The sequence below is a fragment of the Cetorhinus maximus genome, unplaced genomic scaffold (genome assembly GCF_964194155.1).
Source record: "Cetorhinus maximus unplaced genomic scaffold, sCetMax3.hap1.1 HAP1_SCAFFOLD_510, whole genome shotgun sequence".
NCBI lineage: Eukaryota > Metazoa > Chordata > Chondrichthyes > Lamniformes > Cetorhinidae > Cetorhinus > Cetorhinus maximus.
Window position 1 is genome coordinate 30,270 of NW_027596452.1, and position 22,227 is coordinate 52,496.

General features: G+C 51.9%; 1 non-coding gene and 2 pseudogenes across 1 annotated transcript; all 3 read left to right on the plus strand.

Moving 5' to 3' along the window:
• Positions 1-5,213: 5,213 nt before the first annotated feature.
• LOC144673885 (U2 spliceosomal RNA) lies at positions 5,214-5,391 on the plus strand (annotated as a pseudogene).
• A 6,811-nt stretch (positions 5,392-12,202) lies between these two features.
• On the plus strand, positions 12,203-12,384 carry LOC144673898 (U2 spliceosomal RNA). Its single transcript, XR_013574439.1, has one exon. It is a non-coding gene; the product is annotated as a U2 spliceosomal RNA (small nuclear RNA).
• Positions 12,385-15,735: 3,351 nt separating this feature from the next.
• On the plus strand, positions 15,736-15,914 carry LOC144673912 (U2 spliceosomal RNA; annotated as a pseudogene).
• Positions 15,915-22,227: the final 6,313 nt, after the last annotated feature.

Here is a 22,227-nt window from a genome sequence, read left to right on the forward strand (position 1 = left end):
CCTTTCCAGGGGATTTTCAATGCTAAAAATAGTTTTCTTACAAACATCTGCTTTCTTTACTTCTCAACATGTACATGTTCCAAAATCCAACTTTCTTTCTTTCTCTCTCTCTCTCTCTCTCTCTCTCTCTCACTCACTCACCCGCAGCAGCTACACACAAAAAACACGCACTCTCACCCAACACTCGCCGGCAGGGCCGGCAGCAGATTGGACGCTACGTCCAGATCCCTGATGGAAACAGTTAAGGATGCCAAGCTGCACGACGTCTTCAGCAACCCTGCAGACGGAGCGCAGCGTAGATACACCTGGTCGCGGCCAGACGGGTCCATTCGTTCCAGGATAGACTTCCTGTTTGTGTCCCGTGCATTCACAGTCAGATCCACCGAGGTCAAGCCGGTGTTCTTCTCTGACCACTGCCTCCTACTGGCGGACTGCCACTTGGAGGAAGACCTGAGGGTGGGCAGGGGGGCATGGAAGCTAAATGTGCAACTGCTGACCCCAGAGAACATTGAGGAGCTCAAGAGGGATTACAAAGGTTGGAGAACCGTGAAACCCCTCTTTGAGTCCCTGACACACTGGTGGGAAGTGACCAAGGGAAGCATCAAGAGGTTTTTCATCCGCAAAGGCACCCAGAAAGCTAGAAAGGAACAGACGGAAATGTCCCGACTCCAGAAAAAGATGCAGAACCTGCTCCGGCTGCAGTCGATGGGGGTCGATGTCAAGGAGGAGCTCCAAGAGGTGAAGGGCCAGCAAGCCTCGCACTTTGCCTCGGAGGCCTCCAAGATCATCTTCCATTCCAGAGTCCGCTCCGTGGAGCAGGATGAGACGTGCTCACGTTTCTTCTTCCAAAAGGTACACAGAGAGCGCTCTGTGATCAGCAGCCTGAAGGAAGAAGACGGCTCAGTAAAGTCATCACGGTCCGACATTCTGAGGATCAGCAAATCCTTTTATGCCGGATTGTATGACGTGAAGCCCACGGACAGCACGGCCTCCCAGTCCTTCCTGTCCTCTATCACGGAGGTCTTAGACCACAGCACGCGGGAGAGCCTGGACAAACCGCTAACTCCTGACGAACTGACTAAGGCCCTCGAGTCCTTCGAGAAGAATAAAACCCCCGGAAGCGACGGCTTGCCGGCGGAGTTGTATTGGGCTCTGTGGGACTTGATCGGGCCAGACCTGCTAGGAGTGTACGAGAGAATGCTCCTGGCCGGTAGTATGTCAGAATCCATGAGGAAAGGCATCATCACCCTCATCTACAAGCACAAGGGGGAAAGGGAGGAAATTAGAAATTGGCGACCCATTTCACTGTTGAATGTGGACTATAAGATTCTGTCCAAGGTCATCGCCAACCGGGTCAAATCCGCTCTGGAATTGGTGATTCACCCTGACCAGACCTGCTCTGTGCCAGGCAGGAAGATCTCTGACAGTATGGCGCTGCTCAGGGATACGATTGCCTATGTACAGGACAGGGGTGTGGATACCTGCCTCATCAGCTTGGATCAGGAGAAGGCCTTTGACAGAATATCGCACACCTACATGGGGGATGTGCTCTCCAAAATGGGCTTTGGGGAGGGAATTCGAAATTGGATCCAACTGCTCTACACTAACATCAGTAGCGCAGTCTCAATCAATGGGTGGGAAACAGATAGCTTTCCGATTAAATCTGGAGTCAGGCAGGGCTGTCCTCTCTCGCCTGTCCTTTTCGTGTGTTGCATAGAACCCTTTGCCGAGTCCATCAGGAACGACCCGGGCATAAGAGGAGTGACGATCCCAGGCAGTGGAGGCACTCAGGTAAAAGCCTCCCTGTACATGGACGACGTCGCCGTCTTCTGCTCGGATCCGCTGTCGGTGCGCAGACTGATGCACATCTGCGACCAGTTCGAACTGGCCTCGGGAGCCAAGGTAAATCGTGGGAAGAGCGAGGCCATGTTCTTTGGGAACTGGGCTGACCGATCCTTTGTCCCCTTCACTGTCAGGGCTGACGGCCTGAAGGTGCTGGGGATATGGTTCGGAGGGACCGGGGCATGCGTTAGAAACTGGAAGGAGCGAGTGGCTATGGTGAAGAGGAAACTGGGCATGTGGGATCGACGCTCCCTCTCCATTGCGGGTAAGAACCTGGTCATCAGGTGTGAGGTACTCTCGCTGTTGCTGTACGTGGCGCAGGTCTGGCCCATTCCAGACTCCTGCGCGACGGCGATAACTCGAGCCATCTTCCGCTTTATCTGGAGGTCGAAAATGGATCGGGTCCGCAGGGACGCGATGTACAAGCCTCTAGATAAAGGGGGAAAAAACGTGCCCAACATCGCCCTCATACTGATGGCCACCTTTGTGTGCGGCTGCATCAAGCGGTGCGTAGACCCTCAGTACGCAAACACCAAGTGTCACTACGTGCTGAGGTTCTACCTGTCCCCGGTGTTGCGAAGGATGGGTCTGGCCACGCTGCCGCGGAACGCTCCAAGTAGTTGGACCGTGCCGTACCACCTGTCCCTGGTGGAAAAATTGATGCAGAAAAACACCTTTGACCACAAGTCCATCAGGCAGTGGTCAGCACGTAACGTCCTAGAGGCCCTGAGGGATAAGGAGAGGGTGGACCCTGTGGGATGGTTCCCCGAGCAGACTGTCAAAGTCATTTGGCAGAATGCCTCATCGCCAGAACTTTCCAACAAGCACCAAGACGTAGCTTGGCTGGTGGTGAGAAAGGCCCTCCCCGTCAGATCCTTCCTACACGCCAGGAGTCTCACCCCCTCTGCACGTTGCCCTCGAGGTGGCTGTGGTGGGGAAGAGACCGTTGTCCACCTCCTTGTGGATTGTGCCTTTGCAAAGAAAGTCTGGAGAGAGATGCAGTGGTTGCTGTCGAGGTTCATCCCGAGCAGTTCTGTGACACAGGACTCTGTGCTCTACGGGCTGTTCCCAGGGACACACACCGAGACAAACATCGACTGCAGCTGGAGGATCATCAACTCGGTGAAAGAGGCGCTTTGGTCTGCCCGAAACTTGTTGGTCTTCCAGCACAAAGAGTTGTCCCCGACCGATTGTTGCGGACTGGCACAATCCAAAGTCCAGGACTACGTGCTGAGGGACGCACTAAAGCTTGGGGCAGCTGCCGCAAAGGCGCAATGGGGAAGGGTCGCTGTCTAAGACCTTTCTACCACAGCGCACCGAGAGACTGGGAACTGTTTAGAGCCCCTCGGGCTGTACAGATCAAAATGAAAGGCTGTAAATGATTGTAATATTGTTTGTACTGATGCACCTGGTGATACATTTTGTAAAAGTTTAACCTGGATTGTACCCTTGTAATGTTGTTTTTGAAATGGTTTTGAATGTGATTGAAGATATTTTATGAATAAAGTATATTTTTACAAAAAAAAAAAAAATCTGTACAGAATATCGCACACCTACATGGGGGATGTGCTCTCCAAAATGGGCTTTGGGGAGGGAAATCGAAATTGGATCCAACTGCTCTACACTAACATCAGTAGCGCAGTCTCAATCAATGGGTGGGAAACAGATAGCTTTCCGATTAAATCTGGAGTCAGGCAGGGCTGCCCTCTCTCGCCTGTCCTTTTCTTGTGCTGCATAGAACCCTTTGCCGAGTCCATCAGGAAGGATCCGGGCATAAGAGGAGTGACGATCCCAGGCAGTGGAGGCACTCAGGTAAAAGCCTCCCTGTACATGGACGACGTCGCCGTCTTCTGCTCGGATCCGCTGTCGGTGCGCAGACTGATGCACGTCTGCGACCAGTTCGAACTGGCCTCGGGAGCCAAGGTAAATCGTGGGAAGAGCGAGGCCATGTTCTTTGGGAACTGGGCTGACCGATCCTTTGTCCCCTTCACTGTCAGGGCTGACGGCCTGAAGGTGCTGGGGATATGGTTCGGAGGGACCGGGGCATGCGTTAGAAACTGGAAGGATCGAGTGGCTATGGTGAAAAGGAAACTGGGCATGTGGGAGCGACGCTCCCTCTCCATTGCGGGTAAGAACCTGGTCATCAGGTGTGAGGTACTCTCGCTGTTGCTGTACGTGGCGCAGGTCTGGCCCATTCCAGACTCCTGCGCGATGGCGATCACTCGAGCCATCTTCCGCTTTATCTGGAGGTCGAAAATGGATCGTGTCCGCAGGGACGCGATGTACAAGCCTCTAGATAAAGGGGGAAAAAACGTGCCCAACATCGCCCTCATACTGATGGCCACCTTTGTGTGTGGCTGCATCAAGCGGTGCATAGACCCTCAGTACGCAAACACCAAGTGTCACTACGTGCTGAGGTTCTACCTGTCCCCGGTGTTGCGAAGGATGGGTCTGGCCACGCTGCCGCGGAACGCTCCAAGTAGTTGGACCGTGCCGTACCACCTGTCCCTGGTTGAAAAATTGATGCAGAAAAACACCTTTGACCACAAGTCCATCAGGCAGTGGTCAGCACGTAACGTCATAGAGGCCCTGAGGGAAAAGGAGAGGGTGGACTCGGTGGGATGGTTCCCCGAGCAGACTGTCAAAGTCATTTGGCAGAATGCCTCATCGCCAGAACTTTCCAACAAGCACCAAGACGTAGCTTGGCTGGTGGTGAGAAAGGCCCTCCCCGTCAGATCCTTCCTACACGCCAGGAGGCTCACCCCCTCTGCACGTTGCCCTCGAGGTGGCTGTGGTGGGGAAGAGACCGTTGTCCACCTCCTTGTGGATTGTGCCTTTGCAAAGAAAGTCTGGAGAGAGATGCAGTGGTTGCTGTCGAGGTTCATCCCGAGCAGTTCTGTGACACAGGACTCTGTGCTCTACGGGCTGTTCCCAGGGACACACACCGAGACAAACATCGACTGCAGCTGGAGGATCATCAACTCGGTGAAAGAGGCGCTTTGGTCTGCCCGAAACTTGTTGGTCTTCCAGCACAAAGAGTTGTCCCCGACCGATTGTTGCGGACTGGCACAATCCAAAGTCCAGGACTACGTGCTGAGGGACGCACTAAAGCTTGGGGCAGCTGCCGCAAAGGCGCAATGGGGAAGGGTCGCTGTCTAAGACCTTTCTACCACAGCGCACCGAGAGACTGGGAACTGTTTAGAGCCCCTCGGGCTGTACAGATCAAAATGAAAGGCTGTAAATGATTGTAATATTGTTTGTACTGATGCACCTGCTGATACATTTTGTAAAAGTTTAACCTGGATTGTACCCTTGTAATGTTGTTTTTGAAATGGTTTGGAATGTGATTGAAGATATTTTATGAATAAAGTATATTTTTACAAAAAAAAAAAAAAATCTGTTCTTATCAGTTTAATATCTGATACGTCCCTTATCTGGGGACCATATATTAAATTGATTTTTGGAGCAAGGAGATGGAATAGGGGCTTGCTCCGTCCACTCCACGCATCGACCCGGTATTGCAGTATCTCTGGGAACGGTGCACCCTCCCCTTTCCAGGGGATTTTCAATGCTAAAAATAGTTTTCTTACAAACATCTGCTTTCTTTACTTCTCAACATGTACATGTTCCAAAATCCAACTTTCTTTCTTTCTCTCTTTCTCTCTCTCTCACTCACTCACTCACCCGCAGCAGCTACACACAAAAAACACACACGCTCACCCAACACTCACAGACAGCACTCTCATCTCACAAACACTCTACCTCACTTATACAAAAACAGCTTTCACTTGCAAATACACCTCTCAAACACTCTCTCAGCTGCACCTTTCGCCTCACAACATTTTAAACCAGCTCTCTGCTGCCGCTGCCGCTGCTGCTGCTGACACAGCAACAAACAAAACTCACACCTCAAAGCTCACACACTTTACACAGCTACTCCGAAACCTCTACATCCACATTCACACAATCCTTACATTGCACAAGGAGCCCATTCCGCCCGTCGTGCCTGCACCAGCTCTCCCGGTGAACATTTCACCTCGTGCCTTTCTCCTGCCTTCTCCACGTAACCCGGCACATGCTTTCTTTTCAAATAATCATCTCATTCCCTCTTCAATTGAACCTGCCTCCGCCGCGCTATCAGGCGGTGCATTCCAGACCCTGACCGCTCGCTGCTCCTATCGCTTTTGCTTCTTTTGCCAGTTACTTTAAACCTGTGCCCTCTCCTTCTCGATCCTTGCCCCGGTGCAAACAGTTTTTCCCTATCTACTCTCTCCAGACCCCTCATGATTTTCAATACCTCTATCAAGTCTCCTCTCGGACTTCTTTTCCCCAAGGAATACAGTCCCAACTTCTCCAATCTTACTTCATAACTCAACTTCCTCGCCCCTGGAACCAAACTCGTAAACCTCTTCTGCACTCTCTCCAATGCCTCCACTACCTTCCTAAAATGCAAGTCAAAATGCAATCCCTCAGAGTCGGCATGGCTTTACGAAGAGTAAATCGTGTTTGACTAATTTGCTAGAGTTCTTTGAAGATGTGACAAGCAAAGTGGATAACGGGGATCCTGTAGATGTAGTATGTCTGGACTTCCAGAAGGCATTTGATAAGGTGCCGCACAAATGATTAATACACAAGATAAGATCACACGCAGCTAAGGGTAATATATTAGCTTGGATAGAGGATTGGCTAACCAACAGAAAGCAGAGAGTCAAGATAAATGGGTCTTTTGTGGATGCCAAGCTGTAACTAGTGGGGTGCCACAGGGTTCGGTCCTCGGGCCCCAACTATTTACTTGGATTCAGGAGTAGAAGGTACTATAGCTAAATTTGCAGATGACACCAAAATAGGTGGGAAAGTAAGTTGCAATGAAGAAATAAGAAATTTACAAATGGATATGGACAGGTTAGGTGAATGGGCCAAAATTTGGCAGATGGAGTTTAACTAAGTTAAATAAGTTTAATAAGTGTGCGGTTATCCATTTTGGTCAGAAGAATAAAAAGGCGACTTATTATTCAAATGGAGAGAAACTTCAGAAATGCTTCAGCACAGAGGGATCTGGGTGTCCTCGCGCACGAATCGCTGAAAGCTAGTATGCAGGTACAGCAGGTAACAAGGAAGGCAAATGGAATCGCTTCTCGGCCTTTTGGCTAAGATCAAGTGTTGCAGGGGCGACACCATGGTCCTGTGGGATGGAAGGGCGATAACCAATCGCAATCCAAATCCATACCGTGGGTTACCTATCACCGTCCGAGTCACGGTGAACCACAGCGAAGGAGGATCACCTATGGATCGGGGCTTCTTCACCAGGAGGATCCTGTTGAAGGCGTGCGGCTTCCAAGCTACGGAGATCTTCACCCTGCAGGACTCCCGCAAAGGCGGTTATTTTGACGTGACGTTCAAGCGGGTGGCAGACTGCGTCCGGCTCCTGAGGGTGTTCGAGGAGAAGAGAGACCTGCCGGAGATGAAAATCCTGACGGCGGAGCCGCACTTTTCTCTGCCGTTGCAACGGGAACGTGTGGTGATGGTGCATGTGTACAACCCCTTCGTCCCTGTCGCCGACGTGGTCACCTTCCTCACCAGGTACTTCGATAAGGTGGGGAGCGGCACCGAGATTCGAGACGACTTGGGGATCTGGACAGGCAAACGCCTGTTTAAGGTCACGCTAAAGACCGATGGTAAGTGAGCCATTTTCCACCCTCCTTCCAGTTTCGCTATCGGGGGAAACCGTGGCTACCTGGTCTACGCTGGGCAACCCAAGCATTGTCGCTCATGCGGCAAGTCTGGTCATGTGGCGGCCAACTGCAGCGCCTCCCTCTGCAAGATCTGCAAACAGGAAGGGCACCAGACAAAAGACTGCAAACAGGCCAAGTGCTGCAACCTGTGTGGCGAGGCAGGTCACCTCTACAGGACCTGCCCCAAACGCTGCCGTACTTACGCACAGGCAGCCAAAGCCGACCAGGGGGAAGCAGAAGAAATGTTTCGTGTCACTCCAACCACCAAGGCCCCCAGGGAGCTCAACGGGACAAAGGAGGACACAGAGAGAGACAAGGTGGAGAAAGAGATTGAGGCAACAGAGAGCCAACCAACAGCACTACCCCCTGAACCTCCCAGTCCTCAGGACAGCGAATCAATGGAGGAGGAGGCAGCAGTGGAAAAGCAGCAGGGGGAGTGGCGGACGGTGAAGAACAAGAACAAGAAAAGTAAGAGGGAGCGAAGAAGAAGCAAAGGCGTTTCCCAGAGAAGCGGCAAGAGGCGTCTCCCATCCGACACGGACGACAAGGGCAGCAGCTCTTCGGATGATGAAGTGCCAGGGCGGCACCGACAGAAGAGGCGGCAAAGCTCCAGGGCGTTGGAGGACGAGACACCCGAGCTCCAGGAAATTGGAGACAACAAGGAGACCAGCGCACCCCAACTTTGCCTGCAACCTGAGGAGGCCAGTGCACCACAGCCCCTGGAATCTGGGAGCAGTGAGGCAATCATCGCACCCCAGCTCCAGGAAGCCCGGAACAGCAACACCCCAGAGGGGGTGAGTTTTGGAGAAGCTTCTCCAGCAAAGGTCATCTCAAAACCCGCTCTCTACGAGAACCTCCAGATGCCACTGGAGCAGAACACGGCCAAGGAGATCTACCTCAGCCCATCCAAAGTGAAGGAATTTGAGCTCACTACGGGTATGAAGGAGCAGACTAAAGGTCTGGGACTCTCAGAGACAGTGGGTTTGGTAGGAGAATAAATGCTTTAAAATGGGTTTAAAGATTGTATCCATAAATGTGCGTAGCATTAAATCTACTACGCGATGTGTTGCGACCTTGGACTACCTAGCCAAGGTCAAAGCTGACCTGTTGTTTCTGCAGGAGTGTGCGATACCGCACCTCAGCTCCTACAGGCAATGGTCACGATGGTGGTCCCACGGGCCATCGATCTGGTCGGGCGGAAACGACTCTCGTTCCTCCGGCCTGGGTATTCTGCTGCGGGGAGGCAACTTCACCGTCTCCGAGGTCAAGGAGGTGGTGGGCGGGCGCCTCCTCGTAGCAGACGTAATGTACAAGAACGCTCCACTCCGGTTAATTAACGTGTATGGCCCGGCACAAGGGGCTGAGCGGCTGGAGGTTTTTCAGCAGCTCCCACTGCTGCTGGCGACCTCCAGGCCGGTCATTCTGGGCGGGGACTTCAACTGCATCATCGATGCGGCTGGACGATCCGGCAGGGCCGGAAGCAGATTGGACGCTACGTCCAGATCCCTGATGGAAACAGTTAAGGATGCCAAGCTGCACGACGTCTTCAGCAACCCTGCAGACGGAGCGCAGCGTAGATACACCTGGTCGCGGCCAGACGGGTCCATTCGTTCCAGGATAGACTTCCTGTTTGTGTCCCGTGCATTCACAGTCAGATCCACCGAGGTCAAGCCGGTGTTCTTCTCTGACCACTGCCTCCTACTGGCGGACTGCCACTTGGAGACGGACCTGAGGGTGGGCAGGGGGGCATGGAAGCTAAATGTGCAACTGCTGACCCCAGATAACATTGAGGAGCTCAAGAGGGATTACAAAGGTTTGAGAACCGTGAAACCCCTCTTTGAGTCCCTGACACACTGGTGGGAAGTGATCAAGGGAAGCATCAAGAGGTTTTTCATCCGCAAAGGCACCCAGAAAGCTAGAAAGGAACAGAGGGAAATGTCCCGACTCCAGAAAAAGATGCAGAATCTGCTGCGGCTGCAGTCGATGGGGGTCGATGTCAAGGAGGAGCTCCAAGAGGTGAAGGGCCAGCAAGCCTCGCACTTTGCCTCGGAGGCCTCCAAGATCATCTTCCGTTCCAGAGTCCGCTCCGTGGAGCAGGATGAGACGTGCTCACGTTTCTTCTTCCAAAAGGTACACAGAGAGCGCTCTGTGATCAGCAGCCTGAAGGAAGAAGACGGCTCAGTAAAGTCATCACGGTCCGACATTCTGAGGATCAGCAAATCCTTTTATGCCGGACTGTATGACGTGAAGCCCACGGACAGCACGGCCTCCCAGTCCTTCCTGTCCTCTATCACGGAGGTCTTAGACCACAGTACGCGGGAGAGCCTGGACAAACCGCTAACTCCTGACGAACTGACTAAGGCCCTCGAGTCCTTCGAGAAGAGTAAAACCCCCGGAAGCGACGGCTTGCCGGCGGAGTTGTATTCGGCTCTGTGGGACTTGATCGGCCCAGACCTGCTAGAAGTGTACGAGAGTATGCTCCTGGCCGGCAGCATGTCAGAATCCATGAGGAAAGGCATCATCACCCTCATCTACAAGCACAAGGGGGAAAGGGAGGAAATTAGAAATTGGCGACCCATTTCACTGTTGAATGTGGACTATAAGATTCTGTCCAAGGTCATCACCAACCGGGTCAAATCCGCTCTGGAATTGGTGATTCACCCTGACCAGACCTGCTCTGTGCCAGGCAGGAAGATCTCTGACAGCCTGGCGCTGCTCAGGGATACGATTGCCTATGTACAGGACAGGGGTGTGGATACCTGCCTCATCAGCTTGGATCAGGAGAAGGCCTTTGACAGAATATCGCACACCTACATGGGGGATGTGCTCTCCAAAATGGGGTTTGGGGAGGGAATTCGAAATTGGATCCAACTGCTCTACACTAACATCAGTAGCGCAGTCTCAATCAATGGGTGGGAAACAGATAGCTTTCCGATTAAATCTGGAGTCAGGCAGGGCTGTCCTCTCTCGCCTGTCCTTTTCGTGTGTTGCATAGAACCCTTTGCCGAGTCCATCAGGAAGGATCCGGGCATAAGAGGAGTGACGATCCCAGGCAGTGGAGGCACTCAGGTAAAAGCCTCCCTGTACATGGACGACGTCGCCGTCTTCTGCTCGGATCCGCTGTCGGTGCGCAGACTGATGCACATCTGCGACCAGTTCGAACTGGCCTCGGGAGCCAAGGTAAATCGTGGGAAGAGCGAGGCCATGTTCTTTGGGAACTGGGCTGACCGATCCTTTGTCCCCTTCACTGTCAGGGCTGACGGCCTGAAGGTGCTGGGGATATGGTTCGGAGGGACCGGGGCATGCGTTAGAAACTGGAAGGAGCGAGTGGCTATGGTGAAGAGGAAACTGGGCATGTGGGATCGACGCTCCCTCTCCATTGCGGGTAAGAACCTGGTCATCAGGTGTGAGGTACTCTCGCTGTTGCTGTACGTGGCGCAGGTCTGGCCCATTCCAGACTCCTGCGCGACGGCGATAACTCGAGCCATCTTCCGCTTTATCTGGAGGTCGAAAATGGATCGGGTCCGCAGGGACGCGATGTACAAGCCTCTAGATAAAGGGGGAAAAAACGTGCCCAACATCGCCCTCATACTGATGGCCACCTTTGTGTGCGGCTGCATCAAGCGGTGCGTAGACCCTCAGTACGCAAACACCAAGTGTCACTACGTGCTGAGGTTCTACCTGTCCCCGGTGTTGCGAAGGATGGGTCTGGCCACGCTGCCGCGGAACGCTCCAAGTAGTTGGACCGTGCCGTACCACCTGTCCCTGGTGGAAAAATTGATTCAGAAAAACACCTTTGACCACAAGTCCATCAGGCAGTGGTCAGCACGTAACGTCCTAGAGGCCCTGAGGGATAAGGAGAGGGTGGACCCTGTGGGATGGTTCCCCGAGCAGACTGTCAAAGTCATTTGGCAGAATGCCTCATCGCCAGAACTTTCCAACAAGCACCAAGACGTAGCTTGGCTGGTGGTGAGAAAGGCCCTCCCCGTCAGATCCTTCCTACACGCCAGGAAGCTCACCCCCTCTGCACGTTGCCCTCGAGGTGGCTGTGGTGGGGAAGAGACCGTTGTTCACCTCCTTGTGGATTGTGCCTTTGCAAAGAAAGTCTGGAGAGAGATGCAGTGGTTGCTGTCGAGGTTCATCCCGAGCAGTTCTGTGACACAGGACTCTGTGCTCTACGGGCTGTTCCCAGGGACACACACCGAGACAAACATCAACTGCAGCTGGAGGATCATCAACTCGGTGAACGAGGCGCTTTGGTCTGCCCGAAACTTGTTGGTCTTCCAGCACAAAGAGTTGTCCCCGACCGATTGTTGCGGACTGGCACAATCCAAAGTCCAGGACTACGTGCTGAGGGACGCACTAAAGCTTGGGGCAGCTGCCGCAAAGGCGCAATGGGGAAGGGTCGCTGTCTAAGACCTTTCTACCACAGCGCACCGAGAGACTGGGAACTGTTTAGAGCCCCTCGGGCTGTACAGATCAAAATGAAAGGCTGTAAATGACTGTAATATTGTTTGTACTGATGCACCTGGTGATACATTTTGTAAAAGTGTAACCTGGATTGTACCCTTGTAATGTTGTTTTTGAAATGGTTTTGAATGTGATTGAAGATATTTTATGAATAAAGTATATTTTTACAAAAAAAAAAAAAAAAAAATCTGTTCTTATCAGTTTAATATCTGATACGTCCCTTATCTGGGGACCATATATTAAATTGATTTTTGGAGCAGGGAGATGGAATAGGGGCTTGCTCCGTCCACTCCACGCATCGACCCGGTATTGCAGTATCTCTGGGAACGGTGCACCCTCCCCTTTCCAGGGGATTTTCAATGCTAAAAATAGTTTTCTTACAAACATCTGCTTTCTTTACTTCTCAACATGTACATGTTCCAAAATCCAACTTTCTTTCTTTCTCTCTCTCTCTCTCTCTCTCTCTCACTCACTCACTCACCCGCAGCAGCTACACACAAAAAACACGCACTCTCACCCAACACTCGCCGGCAGGGCCGGCAGCAGATTGGACGCTACGTCCAGATCCCTGATGGAAACAGTTAAGGATGCCAAGCTGCACGACGTCTTCAGCAACCCTGCAGACGGAGCGCAGCGTAGATACACCTGGTCGCGGCCAGACGGGTCCATTCGTTCCAGGATAGACTTCCTGTTTGTGTCCCGTGCATTCACAGTCAGATCCACCGAGGTCAAGCCGGTGTTCTTCTCTGACCACTGCCTCCTACTGGCGGACTGCCACTTGGAGGAAGACCTGAGGGTGGGCAGGGGGGCATGGAAGCTAAATGTGCAACTGCTGACCCCAGAGAACATTGAGGAGCTCAAGAGGGATTACAAAGGTTGGAGAACCGTGAAACCCCTCTTTGAGTCCCTGACACACTGGTGGGAAGTGATCAAGGGAAGCATCAAGAGGTTCTTCATCCTCAAAGGCACCCAGAAAGCTAGAAAGGAACAGAGGGAAATGTCCCGACTCCAGGAACAGATGCAGAATCTGCTCCGGCTGCAGTCGATGGGGGTCGATGTCAAGGAGGAGCTCCAAGAGGTGAAGGGCCAGCAAGCCTCGCACTTTGCCTCGGAGGCCTCCAAGATCATCTTCCGTTCCAGAGTCCGCTCCGTGGAGCAGGATGAGACGTGCTCACGTTTCTTCTTCCAAAAGGTACACAGAGAGCGCTCTGTGATCAGCAGCCTGAAGGAAGAAGACGGCTCAGTAAAGTCATCACGGTCCGACATTCTGAGGATCAGCAAATCCTTTTATGCCGGACTGTATGACGTGAAGCCCACGGACAGCACGGCCTCCCAGTCCTTCCTGTCCTCTATCACGGAGGTCTTAGACCACAGTACGCGGGAGAGCCTGGACAAACCGCTAACTCCTGAGGAACTGACTAAGGCCCTCGAGTCCTTCGAGAAGAGTAAAACCCCCGGAAGCGACGGCTTGCCGGCGGAGTTGTATTCGGCTCTGTGGGACTTGATCGGCCCAGACCTGCTAGGAGTGTACGAGAGTATGCTCCTGACCGGTAGTATGTCAGAATCCATGAGGAAAGGCATCATCACCCTCATCTACAAGCACAAGGGGGAAAGGGAGGAAATTAGAAATTGGCGACCCATTTCACTGTTGAATGTGGACTATAAGATTCTGTCCAAGGTCATCGCCAACCGGGTCAAATCCGCTCTGGAATTGGTGATTCACCCTGACCAGACCTGCTCTGTGCCAGGCAGGAAGATCTCTGACAGCCTGGCGCTGCTCAGGGATACGATTGCCTATGTACAGGACAGGGGTGTGGATACCTGCCTCATCAGCTTGGATCAGGAGAAGGCCTTTGACAGAATATCGCACACCTACATGGGGGATGTGCTCTCCAAAATGGGGTTTGGGGAGGGAATTCGAAATTGGATCCAACTGCTCTACACTAACATCAGTAGCGCAGTCTCAATCAATGGGTGGGAAACGGATAGCTTTCCGATTAAATCTGGAGTCAGGCAGGGCTGTCCTCTCTCGCCTGTCCTTTTCGTGTGTTGCATAGAACCCTTTGCCGAGTCCATCAGGAAGGATCCGGGCATAAGAGGAGTGACGATCCCAGGCAGTGGAGGCACTCAGGTAAAAGCCTCCCTGTACATGGACGACGTCGCCGTCTTCTGCTCGGATCCGCTGTCGGTGCGCAGACTGATGCACATCTGCGACCAGTTCGAACTGGCCTCGGGAGCCAAGGTAAATCGTGGGAAGAGCGAGGCCATGTTCTTTGGGAACTGGGCTGACCGATCCTTTGTCCCCTTCACTGTCAGGGCTGACGGCCTGAAGGTGCTGGGGATATGGTTCGGAGGGACCGGGGCATGCGTTAGAAACTGGAAGGAGCGAGTGGCTATGGTGAAGAGGAAACTGGGCATGTGGGAGCGACGCTCCCTCTCCATTGCGGGTAAGAACCTGGTCATCAGGTGTGAGGTACTCTCGCTGTTGCTGTACGTGGCGCAGGTCTGGCCCATTCCAGACTCCTGCGCGACGGCGATCACTCGAGCCATCTTCCGCTTTATCTGGAGGTCGAAAATGGATCGTGTCCGCAGGGACGCGATCTACAAGCCTCTAGATAAAGGGGGAAAAAACGTGCCCAACATCGCCCTCATACTGATGGCCACCTTTGTGTGCGGCTGCATCAAGCGGTGCGTAGACCCTCAGTACGCAAACACCAAGCGTCACTACGTGCTGAGGTTCTACCTGTCCCCGGTGTTGCGAAGGATGGGTCTGGCCACGCTGCCGCGGAACGCTCCAAGTAGTTGGACCGTGCCGTACCACCTGTCCCTGGTGGAAAAATTGATGCAGAAAAACACCTTTGACCACAAGTCCATCAGGCAGTGGTCAGCACGTAACGTCCTAGAGGCCCTGAGGGATAAGGAGAGGGTGGACCCTGTGGGATGGTTCCCCGAGCAGACTGTCAAAGTCATTTGGCAGAATGCCTCATCGCCAGAACTTTCCAACAAGCACCAAGACGTAGCTTGGCTGGTGGTGAGAAAGGCCCTCCCCGTCAGATCCTTCCTACACGCCAGGAAGCTCACCCCCTCTGCACGTTGCCCTCGAGGTGGCTGTGGTGGGGAAGAGACCGTTGTCCACCTCCTTGTGGATTGTGCCTTTGCAAAGAAAGTCTGGAGAGAGATGCAGTGGTTGCTGTCGAGGTTCATCCCGAGCAGTTCTGTGACACAGGACTCTGTGCTCTACGGGCTGTTCCCAGGGACACACACCGAGACAAACATCGACTGCAGCTGGAGGATCATCAACTCGGTGAAAGAGGCGCTTTGGTCTGCCCGAAACTTGTTGGTCTTCCAGCACAAAGAGTTGTCCCCGACCGATTGTTGCGGACTGGCACAATCCAAAGTCCAGGACTACGTGCTGAGGGACGCACTAAAGCTTGGGGCAGCTGCCGCAAAGGCGCAATGGGGAAGGGTCGCTGTCTAAGACCTTTCTACCACAGCGCACCGAGAGACTGGGAACTGTTTAGAGCCCCTCGGGCTGTACAGATCAAAATGAAAGGCTGTAAATGATTGTAATATTGTTTGTACTAATGCACCTGGTGATACATTTTGTAAAAGTTTAACCCTGGATTGTACCCTTGTAAGGTTGTTTTTGAAATGGTGTGGAATGTGATTGAAGATATTTTATGAATAAAGTATATTTTTACAAAAAAAAAAAAAAAATCTGTTCTTATCAGTTTAATATCTGATACGTCCCTTATCTGGGGACCATATATTAAATTGATTTTTGGAGCAGGGAGATGGAATAGGGGCTTGCTCCGTCCACTCCACACATCGACCCGGTATTGCAGTATCTCTGGGAACGGTGCACCCTCCCCTTTCCAGGGGATTTTCAATGCTAAAAATAGTTTTCTTACAAACATCTGCTTTCTTTACTTCTCAACATGTACATGTTCCAAAATCCAACTTTCTTTCTTTCTCTCTCTCTCTCTCTCTCTCTCTCTCACTCACTCACTCACCCGCAGCAGCTACACACAAAAAACACGCACTCTCACCCAACACTCGCTGGCAGGGCCGGCAGCAGATTGGACGCTACGTCCAGATCCCTGATGGAAACAGTTAAGGATGCCAAGCTGCACGACGTCTTCAGCAACCCTGCAGACGGAGCGCAGCGTAGATACACCTGGTCGCGGCCAGACGGGTCCATTCGTTCCAGGATAGACTTCCTGTTTGTGTCCCGTGCATTCACAGTCAGATCCACCGAGGTCAAGCCGGTGTTCTTCTCTGACCACTGCCTCCTACTGGCGGACTGCCACTTGGAGAAGGACCTGAGGGTGGGCAGGGGGGCATGGAAGCTAAATGTGCAACTGCTGACCCCAGAGAACATTGAGGAGCTCAAGAGGGATTACAAAGGTTGGAGAACCGTGAAACCCCTCTTTGAGTCCCTGACACACTGGTGGGAAGCGATCAAGGGAAACATCACGAGGTTTTTCATCCTCAAAGGCACCCAGAAAGCTAGAAAGGAACCGAGGGAAATGTCCCGACTCCAGAAAAAGATGCAGAATCTGCTCCGGCTGCAGTCGATGGGGGTCGATGTCAAGGAGGAGCTCCAAGAGGTGAAGGGCCAGCAAGCCTCGCACTTTGCCTCGGAGGCCTCCAAGATCATCTTCCGTTCCAGAGTCCGCTCCATGGAGCAGGATGAGACGTGCTCACGTTTCTTCTTCCAAAAGGTACACAGAGAGCGCTCTGTGATCAGCAGCCTGAAGGAAGAAGACGGCTCAGTAAAGTCATCACGGTCCGACATTCTGAGGATCAGCAAATCCTTTTATGCCGGATTGTATGACGTGAAGCCCACGGACAGCACGGCCTCCCAGTCCTTCCTGTCCTCTATCACGGAGGTCTTAGACCACAGTACGCGGGAGAGCCTGGACAAACCGCTAACTCCTGATGAACTGACTAAGGCCCTCGAGTCCTTGGAGAAGAGTAAAACCCCCGGAAGCGACGGCTTGCCGACGGAGTTGTATTCGGCTCTGTGGGACTTGATCGGGCCAGACCTGCTAGGAGTGTACGAGAGTATGCTCCTGGCCGGTAGTATGTCAGAATCCATGAGGAAAGGCATCATCACCCTCATCTACAAGCACAAGGGGGAAAGGGAGGAAATTAGAAATTGGCGACCCATTTCACTGTTGAATGTGGACTATAAGATTCTGTCCAAGGTCATCACCAACCGGGTCAAATCCGCTCTGGAATTGGTGATTCACCCTGACCAGACCTGCTCTGTGCCAGGCAGGAAGATCTCTGACAGCCTGGCGCTGCTCAGGGATACGATTGCCTATGTACAGGACAGGGGGGTGGATACCTGCCTCATCAGCTTGGATCAGGAGAAGGCCTTTGACAGAATATCCCACACCTACATGGTAGATGTGCGCTCCAAAATGGGGTTTGGGGAGGGAATTCGAAATTGGATCCAACTGCTCTACACTAACATCAGTAGCGCAGTCTCAATCAACGGGTGGGAAACAGATAGCTTTCCGATTAAATCTGGAGTCAGGCAGGGCTGTCCTCTCTCGCCTGTTCTTTTCGTGTGTTGCATAGAACCCTTTGCCGAGTCCATCAGGAAGGATCCGGGCATAAGAGGAGTGACGATCCCAGGCAGTGGAGGCATTCAGGTAAAAGCCTCCCTGTACATGGACGACGTCGCCGTCTTCTGGTCGGATCCGCTGTCGGTGCGCAGACTGATCCACATCTGCGACAAGATAGGATATAAAGCAGTGTAAAGTAAGTTAATAACAAATTGAGAAAGTAAATATGGAACACAAAATATTTTAAAACGAGGGCACAGGTTAAAAACATGATCCTAATTTCTGTTGAACTGAATGAGGCGAGTCATTACAGTGCGTGACCGATTTGTTTAAGTGTGCGGGCCCATTAAATTTTTTGCACAGCCGCGCAAATTTAAAGGGGCTTATGTGGCGGTGTGTCTGTGAGGAAACGTTGACTGTGACCTCTCCTCATATCTTGTATCCCACTGTGAAACCATCTTCAGCTCCCAAATTGCACTCAGACAATGTGCTATATTTGCATATTGTGCAGGAGTCGGGGGAGGGGTCATGGGGCTGCCCCTTGTCTCTGTACTTGAAAACTGTCTCTAATGGCAGCCAGGCAGCAACTGTTGTGCTTACTCAAAGCCAACCTGAAGAAAAGGCAAGACATGTTGGGTGCTGAGAGGGAGAAGCATTGCCACTTTAGGTTCTACTTGGATTTTACTGAGGTAAAAGGTGATTGAAAAAGTCAAGCATTTCTCCCCTAGCAGTTACCACTGAGGACAAATAATAGCGAGCGCTGATCTGTCACTGAGCACTGAGGCCGGCCAAGGGGAGGCATCTGAAAGCTGCAGAGAAAGCAAGAAGCCAGGATGGACGACTGAGAATACAGAAAAATACTGGCTGAGGTAGACAGCAAAAACTGTGACACAAGCTCAGGTAAGCGTGGTGTTTTGCAGTTCAAGTGCATCACTTTGTGACAGTATAGATATTTTTCACTTTCCTAGGATAAGGCTGTTCCCTTTCTAGAAGTTAGAAGCAGCCGTGCAGATGTATTTTCTGCGCTCCTTTGCTTGCCTGCTGAATAGGACTGATTGGAGGTGAAAAGGTGATTAAAAGAGAGCCGACATCATTGCAGGCTGGCAGATGGTGTGCTGTGCTGTGCACGCAGGTGGTTTTGTTGTTTGGCTTGTATGTGACTTCTGGTTGAAGCTGAAAGATTTCTAAAATTTTGAAGGAAATAATCTTTGAGAAGGGGAGAAACATTTTCAACATTTTAACAGGATCTAAGGCTGTTCACTGTGTCGTACCTGTACTTATCCTTGCTGCCACCTGTCTTCTCACTGCTGATCATCATCTTGTGTTATTATAATGATATAATGCATTGGACCTATTTACTGTGACTTCATAACATGACACATTTCCCTTCTGGTGATGTCATGCTGACATCCCGTAAAGGAAATAGACCAACAGTCAGCCCAAAAGAAGGCCCAATGCCAAGCAAAGGAAGCCCATAACGAGGATGCTAGACAGCTCGTACAAAAGAAAGCAGGGCATCAGGAAACAACTCAACAGCAGCTGACGTAGTACTCTCCAGGTTCAGTGCAGGAGAAGTACTGGAATCAGTAAAAACTAATGCCCCTACATGTACGAACATACAACTTAGGAGCAGGAGTAGGCCACTGGGCCCCAAGAGCCTGCTCCACTATTCAGAAGATCATGGCTGATCTGATTGCAACCTCAACCCCACATTCCTGCCTACCACCGATAACCTTCCACCCCGCCTTGTTAATCTATCCAGCTCTGTCTTGAAAATATTCAAAGACCCTGTTTCCACCACCTTTTGAGGAAGAGAGTTCCAAAGACTCACTACGCTCTGAGAGAAACGCTCCTGACTTTGCCTTCCCTGTAGATGTGGAAGGAGTTTAGCTGCATGCCAGGTCAGCCGGCAAGCTCCACAGACTGATCGGCGCAGGCTTGGAGGGCCGAAATACATGTTCCTGTGCTGTACGTTTTTTTTGTTCTTTGTTCTTTGACTGCCCAAACTGAAAGCAAAGACAAAAATACAGCAGGCCTCGATCGAAGAACTCCTCTGCGCTGTGAGCTAGTTGCTCACACGGAAACTCAGCTACAAAGACTCGTGGATTGTCTCTCATGCCTGTCACGTGTTCTCCCTTGTGACTGACCGTTTCTCGAAATTTCCCATTACCTGCCAGTTACACGACACATCTAGCGCAACCATTGCAGGAAGGAACATTGCAGACATTTCAAAATGGTCATAACAGACAGTCAGACAGTGCAATGGTATTTAAGTTGCCTACATAGATCATGTTTCACTCTGAGGTGCTTCAAGGCAAAAGTGATACATGTAGTATTCACTGGAAACATTCACCGTGTGTCTTACAGCCCGAGGAGCCTATGCAAATCCCAGCCCCTTGGTGCACTATGGCTGAAAGGTCGTAGACAGCCACCTTTCCCCATTGCGCCTCTGCCCCAAACTTTAGTGCGTCCCTCAGCACGTAGTCCTGGACCTTGGAATGTGCCAACTCTTTGCAATGGAAGACCAAGAAGTTTCAGGCAGCCAAAGAGCGTCTTTCACCGAGTTGATCCTCCGGCTGCAGTTGATGCTTGTCTCGGCGTGTGTCCCTGGGAACAGCCCGTAGAGCACAGTGTCCGGACCTGTGTCACGGAACTGCTCGGGATGAACCTCGACAAGAACCACGGCCACTCTCTTCAGACCTTTTCTGCAAAGGCAGATTCCACAAGGAGGTGGGCAACGGTCTCTTCCCCACCACAGCCACCTCGAGGGCAACGTGCAGAGGGGGTGAGGCTCCTGGCGTGTAGGAAGGACCTGACGGCAAGGTCCTTTCTCACCACCAGCCAAGCTACGTCTTTGTGCTTGTTGGAAGGTTCTGGTGATGAGGCATTCTGCCAAATGACCCTGACAGTCTGTTCGGCGAACCATCCGACGGGATCCACCATCTCCTTTTCCCGCAGGGCCTCTAGGGTGATACGTGCTAACCACTGCCTGATGGACTTGCGGTTCCTCTGCATAATTTTTCCACACGGGACAGGTGATATGGCACTTGGAGCTTTCCGTGGCAGCGTGACCAGACCCATCCTTCGCAACACCAGGGACAGGTAGAACCTCAGCACGTAGTGACGCTTGGTGTTTGGGTCTACACACAGCTTGATACAGCCATACACAAAGGTGGCCATCAGGATGAGGGTGATGTTGGGCATGTTTTCTCCCCCTTCATCCAGAGGTTTTTTACATCATGTCCCTGCAAACATGGTCCACTTTTGACCTCCAGACAAAGCGGAAGTTGGCTCGCGTGATCGCCACAGCGCAGGAGTGAGGAATGGGCCAGACCTGCGCCATGTACAACACTGAGAGTGCCTCACGCCTGATGAGCAGGTTCTTACCCGCAATGGAGAGGGAGCTTTGCTCCCACAAGCCCAGTTCTTTTCTCACCATGGCTACTCGCTCCTTCCAGTTTCTAACGCATTCCCTGGTCCCTCCGAACCATATCCCCAGCAGCTTCAGGCAGTCTGACCTGCTGGTGAAAGGGACAAAGCTTAGTTCAGTTCCCAAAGGGCACGGCCTCGCTCTTGCCACGGTTTACCCTTGGCACCCGAGGCCGGTTCGAAGTGGTCGCAGGTGTTGATCGGTCTGCGCACCGATGTGTGAAAAGTGGGGAGTTGACCGTACTACCGCATCACCACACTGCCCCAGGTCCAATAGCATGGCGGAATGTATATACTGTAAAGTGCTTACTTATGAAATGTCAGCAAAGTAAACAAGGCTTGTGACGGCCTGTCACAATGCTACACCTTAGAGCGACAGCGCTCAGTGCAACCACTCCTTCACCAGCAGAATTACAGTGCGAACAACCCTTCCCAGTCATCATTGGACAAAAGGTATGACTACAACACCCAACCGATGGAACATGAAATCCGGCAGAAATCAGCAGCATCTGTCCAGAACCATGATCAGATCAAGTACGAGCACCCATTGTGAAGAAACCGATGGCGAATCAGGGAAGTACCAGAACAAGAAACACCAAGTAACCCCATCGCAAGCAGAACGCGATCTAAGACACGATCCCAGCGCAAGACTCCTACAGACAACCAGAATTGTGAGAACGTACGGCAATCTCAAACCAACTTCACAGTATCAACGAACCACCATTCCGTCCCAGGGACTCATAAGGTGATCACTTTGTACAATTGTAGGTTCAAACACAGAAGAGCAATTTGTTGTAATGTAAATAGTTCTTATTATTTAAGGGTACAGCTTGGAGTTGTTGTGGTATACCTTTAAAGAGCGTATCTAAAATTGCTGTGCATCGCCAGGCAGGGTGTGACGTGTATATACTCATGTATAATTCTCGGGCCGATGATAGGAGCTGTCCTAGAGACCTAGATATTGTTGTATATATTTCATCTCTTCAAATCAAAGAATTGAGTTAGCGATCCTCTTTGTGTCGTCGGTGTGTTTGCGTAAGGTGGAAAACACAACATGGAGGACCCCCATTTAAAGTGAATGGCAAAAGAACTAAGGCGACATGAGGAGAAACCTTCTTGCGCAGCGAGTGGTTAGAATCTGCAATGCACTGCCTGAGAGTGTGCTGGGGGCACTTTCA